The sequence below is a fragment of the Apodemus sylvaticus genome, chromosome 7 (genome assembly GCF_947179515.1).
Source record: "Apodemus sylvaticus chromosome 7, mApoSyl1.1, whole genome shotgun sequence".
NCBI lineage: Eukaryota > Metazoa > Chordata > Mammalia > Rodentia > Muridae > Apodemus > Apodemus sylvaticus.
In genome coordinates this window covers 125,577,705-125,583,393 of record NC_067478.1, presented here as the reverse complement: position 1 = coordinate 125,583,393, position 5,689 = coordinate 125,577,705, and the positions used below count along the sequence as shown (strand labels likewise).

The following is a 5,689-nucleotide window of genomic DNA, read 5'->3' as shown; positions in this document are numbered from 1 at the left end:
AATATACTCCATTGTGTATATATACCACATTTTTTGTATCCATTTCTCCATTGAGGGACAGCTGGGTTCTTTCCAGCTTCTGGTTATTATAAATAGGGCTGCTATGAACATAGTGGAGCACGTATCCTTATTACCTGCTGGAGAATCCTCTGGGTATATACCCAGGAGTGGTATAGCAGGATCTTCTGGAAGTGAGGTGCCCAGTTTTCTGAGGAACTGCCAGACTAATTTCCAGAGTGGTTGTACCAATTTGCAACCCCACCAGCAGTGGAGGAGTGTTCCTCTTTCTCCACATCCTCGCTAATACCTGCTGTCTCCTGAATTTTTAATCTTAGCCATTCTGACTGGTATAAGGTGAAATCTCAGGGTTGTTTTGATTTGCATTTCCCTAATGACTAATGAAGTTGAGCATTTTTTAAGATGCTTCTCCGCCATCCGAAGTTCTTCGGGTGAAAATTCTTTAAATAAATAAATAAGAAATAAATCCTTAATAATAACAATAATAAATAACACTTTAATTAATAAAAATTAACCATGGCCTGGTGATGCAGGGAGGTAACCCTAGCCACTTGTAGAGAGGAAGCAGGAGAGTTTTGTGTTCACAGACTGCCTGAGCTACATTAAGTTTGAGACAATCCTGGACACAATTTAGAGGCTCTATCTCAAAGAAAAACATGGGTGCTTGCCTTGGCAGCACATATATTAAAATTGGATACAGAGAAGGTTAGAATGGCCCCTGAGCAAGGATGACACACAAATTCATGAAGCGTTACCGATTTTTTAAATACAGAGGCAGATGCTCGCAGCCAACCATTGGACTGAGCACAGGGTCCCTAGTAGGGTCCCCAGTGGAGGAGTTAGAGAATGGACTAAAGGAGCTGAAGGGGTTTGCAACCCCATATGAAGAACAATACTATCAACCAAACAGACACCACCCAGAGCTCCCAGGGACAAAACCACCAACCAAGGAGTACACATGGAGGGACCCGTGGCTCCAGCCACACATGTAGCAGAGGATGGCCTTGTTGGGCATCAATAGGAGGGGAGGCCCTTGGTCCTTGGAAGGTTTGATGCCCCAGTGTAGGGGAATTCGAGGTGAGGAGGTGGGTGTGTGGGTGGGTGGGGGGCACCCTCAGAGAAGCAAGGGAGGAGGGATGGGATAGGGAGTTTCATGGGGAGGGGACTGGGAAAGGGCATAACATTTGAGATGTAAATAAAGTATCCAATAAAAACAAAAAACAAAAAAAAAAGGTGAAATAAAAAAAAAGAATTCAGTTACTTTGATTCAGGTTGGTTTTTTCCTCTTGCTATGGTTTTAACAAAATGGACACTTGTCTGATGACATGATTGTTTTGGACTTTGTGTCGCATGAAGTACCTTGTTCCTTTCTCCATAGCACAGCCTCTGTTCAGAGCTCTGGGCAATCCTCAATGCTGCATGCTGTTTGGATCCAGTCTGGTGATTTCCCTGTTCCACCTCACAAAATAGACTTTCAGTTCTCTGAAGTTATTTTTATTTTTATTCTTACTTTTTAATTTATGATTTCTTTGTGTGGTGGTCAGAGGTTAACCCTCCAGAGTTGCTTCTCTTCTACCCAGAAATGGGTCAGAACTTCTACCTGGGCCTGAACTCAGGTTGTGAGACATCAGGGCAACCTTGCTTTGTTCTCTCTTTACCAGGTAGGCAGCCTTAGTTCTTACATCAGCTCAGCTTTTAAAATTCATCAGGCAAATTGATTAAAAATTATCCTGTATCATAATTCATTATAACTCAAGTTTCTTCCAATAATTCAATTTAAAATCATGTTTAAATACTAAAGTATTGGCATTTAGCCAAATTGGAAATACTAAATATTATCTTTTAAAATGCATTTTTAAAATTCCCCTACTTATATGGCCCATGACTCAGAAGAATATAACTTTTTTAGCTATTTTACAAAGAGTAAATATATATATGTATATATATATGTATATATATGTATATGCATGTATATATATGTATATATATGTATATATATATGTGTGTGTATTAAAGAGCAAAAGTGAGGTTTAAGTGAATTTTGTCACCTTGAGAATCTTTCAATTCTTTTGTGAAGCATTTTAAACTGATAAAGAAAGCAGGTGTTTCTTATTTCAAAATACTGCTTTCACACAGCACTGGGGACACTCGTTTTTTTTTTTTTCCTTGGGTTTTATATTTTTATATATGAAGTGACTGCAATCAGATGAAAGCTGTGAACTCCCAAGTGTCAGCTTGAAATAGTAACAAAACTGACTTGAGCGTACCAATGTATAAACATAATTTGTTTACCGACCCCCAGCTTGTCACGCTCCAGGGGGAGGCTGTCATTTAGAGGACATTCCTCTCCTGGTTCTCTGTTTTCACAGCTATATACATAGCTGATAAATACATGTGGAAGAACAAAAAATTCCTCTGTACCACGGGATTTCGATTCTCTTCAGAGGCCCCTACTCAGAAATCAGCAGCTTCTCAAGATACTGACACTGGCCAAGTGAGGGAGGGGCGGTAGCCATCGGGAGAGTTTCCTGTGCCTTCTGCAGCTCTGCCTACTCATCTGTGTAAATCAGCTCATGTTTTGAGCTCCTACTTATCACAGCCAAGGTTATTAGACATAAAGTGCTGAGGCAGTGGGATTGCCAGGAGTTCAAGGACCTAACAAACTAGTGAGACTAGCTAACTAGTCTGGGCTAGTGAGACTCTGATCAAATTTTAAATAAGCAAAACAATTGATAGAAATTTAGACAGAATCTCTGACTTTTTGGTAGCACTGAGAAATGTAGGCTTCAAAGGCCAAAAGAGAGTTATGTATAGATTAAAAACACCAAACCACAACCAACAAAACAAGTCCTTCAGTGGGGGTATACTAACTCATGCTCCTAGTGTGGGATTTTTGGTCTTAACTTTGGTCTTAACTTTGGTTGTTATTAAATTGTATTTCAAATTATCCATTGGTGTAGCTAAATATTTAAACATGTTACCATTAAAATATATATTGAAAAATGAAAAGGAAAATTTCCCTTCAAAACACTTGTTCTTAAAACAAACCATAGTAGGAACATATTAACTGATACCTACCCAATATTTGGAAAACTCCGGGTGGATCTAAAGGTTTATAGTTTATAGACATTAGCTAATGGGTTTAAACTTTAAACCGCAATTTGACTGATGTAACTTGCACCTCTAAAAAGTACAAAAACTGCCTACAGTGTCCCATCTGGTCGCCTGTGCCCCGCATTCAGGGTGACCACAATGCGGTGGATCAATAAAACCTCACGCTGGTTGCTGCGATCTCAGTCTCTGTCTTTGTGAGCAAGGGCGCCCTGACACTAGGTCCTTTCTGGTCTAAAGCAAGTGGTGGCCTAAAATGGCCTTAGTGGGACAGAAAGACAGGTACAGCAGACAAGGATCTCCAAGAGTGTGGATTGCTGCCCCAAGCATCAGGCTTGTTTGTATAAGAAAGTACACATTTGACATTCTTCCTTTAAGGAATGTTCATCTTGTTAATGTTATTGACTCCATGGTAATCAGAGAAGGTGTGAGTCCCGAGGCATAGGTGCAGCAATTGTTTTAGCAAAATGGTAAACACGGGGACCCTTAAGACTGTGAAAAAGAACTTTTAAGACACAACTTCAAAAATACAAAATTTCTCAACTATGCAAACAATAAGAATGTACGATGAATTATTATGAGGTGCTTTATGAACCTAAAGGAACAAAGGCAGTTGCATTGAGTCAACTTGTCAGAAAGATACTAAGGAAGGAGATAAAGAGACTTAGGGAGTAGTGATTATAAAAGACCCCATCTAGTTAAGCTTTTTTGTTTTGTTTTGTTTTGTTTATGCTTAACACAAAAGACAAATTCTATGATCAGGATCAGTCTGGGACAGCACAACGTTAGGCCTAAGTGTGGTAGAAATGGTAGTTTCAGGACTGAGTCCCACCCAGCTAGCTTATCATCTGTGCTTAACAATGCAGTCAGATCTCTGAATTCTTTTGCAATGTTTAAAAAAAAAGTGTGCTTGCTATTTCCTAAGGATTAAGGGTCTGGGGCCTTGGGTTACTGATTCATAGGATAATAATAATAAGAAAACCTGAAGTAAATTAATATATTGATATGTGAAATAAAAGACTGGGCTTATTATCTGTAGGAGATGAGATCTCCAGAGAATTGTTTAGAACAGGGAAAACCTCTTGGAGAATTGTCTCCAGCAGAATAAAAAGAGAAGGCTGTTTGGAGATCTCCAGAAAGAAAGAAGAACAGAGAGAAAGCAGGCTGGAAAGCTGTTTCCAGCTTGAACCCGCAATTTGACTTCGAATTTTTTATTTCACTGCACCCAGATACCTCTTCCTCCAAACCTCTTTTTAAGCCAAAGCTGGTCTTTGGCAGGGAAGGGTTAGAAGGCAAGGCGTAGGCACTCACTGGGTGGGTGGGATTCCACCAGGAGAGCTGACAGAGGGAATACTCCTGTATCATTGTATTGCTGTGATGAAACAGTCAGTCCAAAACTCCAGCTTGCAGGTTGCTATCTATCACTGAGGGAAGTACCAGGAGGACCCCAAGCAGGAAACCAAAACAAAAGCTACAAAAACAAACAAACAAACAAAATATTGCTTGATGGCTCACGGTGGTTTCTGGACTTGGGTGCTTATACCACCCAGGAATATGTATCCAGAGAATGGAGCTCCATATTAGTGGGCTGGTCTCTCCTTTATAAATTAACAATCAAGACTCTTCCCTACAGACATGTCCAGAGAACAACTGAGCAAGACAATCTCCCCATGGAAACTTACTTCTCAGGTGACTCTAAGATGAATAAAATTAAGTTAAATAGGACAAAAAGCCTCCTGGTTTCAGTCTGCAACTGTTCTTGCTCAGGATTGACGGGCGGCCAGCATAAGGCAGAGCGGCAGGGAAGTAACCAGGCTGCGATCATCACAGAGAAAAGAGTGCTAAAGGACATTATTGGGCAAGGAGTCCTTATTTCAGATGCACAGTTAGGTAGCCTGTGTCTGAGTCTGAGTCTGTCCAGAGGCTGGCATTCAGTGGGCGTGAATGTCACAATCCAAGTGACAGCAATAAAGAGAGCTTTCGAGGAAGGGTGGAAAGGCTTTCCACTTGAAGATGTGTGGACATTAAGAAAACAAACTCAAAATATTTTCATCTAACCAGATGTAGGCAGAGAAGGGAACGAGACATCAGTGATTAGTGAAAGAACTTTAAAATCCAGGAAATGAACTTTGATGGATGATATCAATACAGGAAAGGAAGCTTAGCTTCGAAAAGGAAGTAAAGGTTTTAATAAATTTAACCTGTTGGTTACATTTTCGTTTTTTACACAATGAGCAATGTCCTCTAACATTCCAGTGTTGAAACTTCGACTCCTACTATTTCAGAATGTGAGACAGGGCTGTTTTGACATAGGGCTTTAATATATACTAGTTAAAATACGGTCATTAGGGTAATTTTAGTCCAATTCTACCAAAGGCCTTAATCTCATCTTATAAAAAGACTATCTCCAGACACCAGAAAAGATTGAAATCACAAGCTAAAGAAACAGACATCAGGAAAAAGCTATCTACCACGACTCCCATGCCAGACTCAGCTTCCGGAGCTGTCAGGAAACACGTCTGCAGTGCACATTTCCTAGTCTATGGGGTTATAATAAACT

The 5,689-nt window shown here is 40.1% G+C and overlaps 1 non-coding gene across 1 annotated transcript; it reads left to right on the top strand.

The window, feature by feature from the left end:
- The first annotated feature begins 678 nt into the window (after window positions 1-678).
- On the top strand, window positions 679-781 carry LOC127690248 (U6 spliceosomal RNA). Its single transcript, XR_007978987.1, has one exon. It is a non-coding gene; the product is annotated as a U6 spliceosomal RNA (small nuclear RNA).
- Window positions 782-5,689: the final 4,908 nt, after the last annotated feature.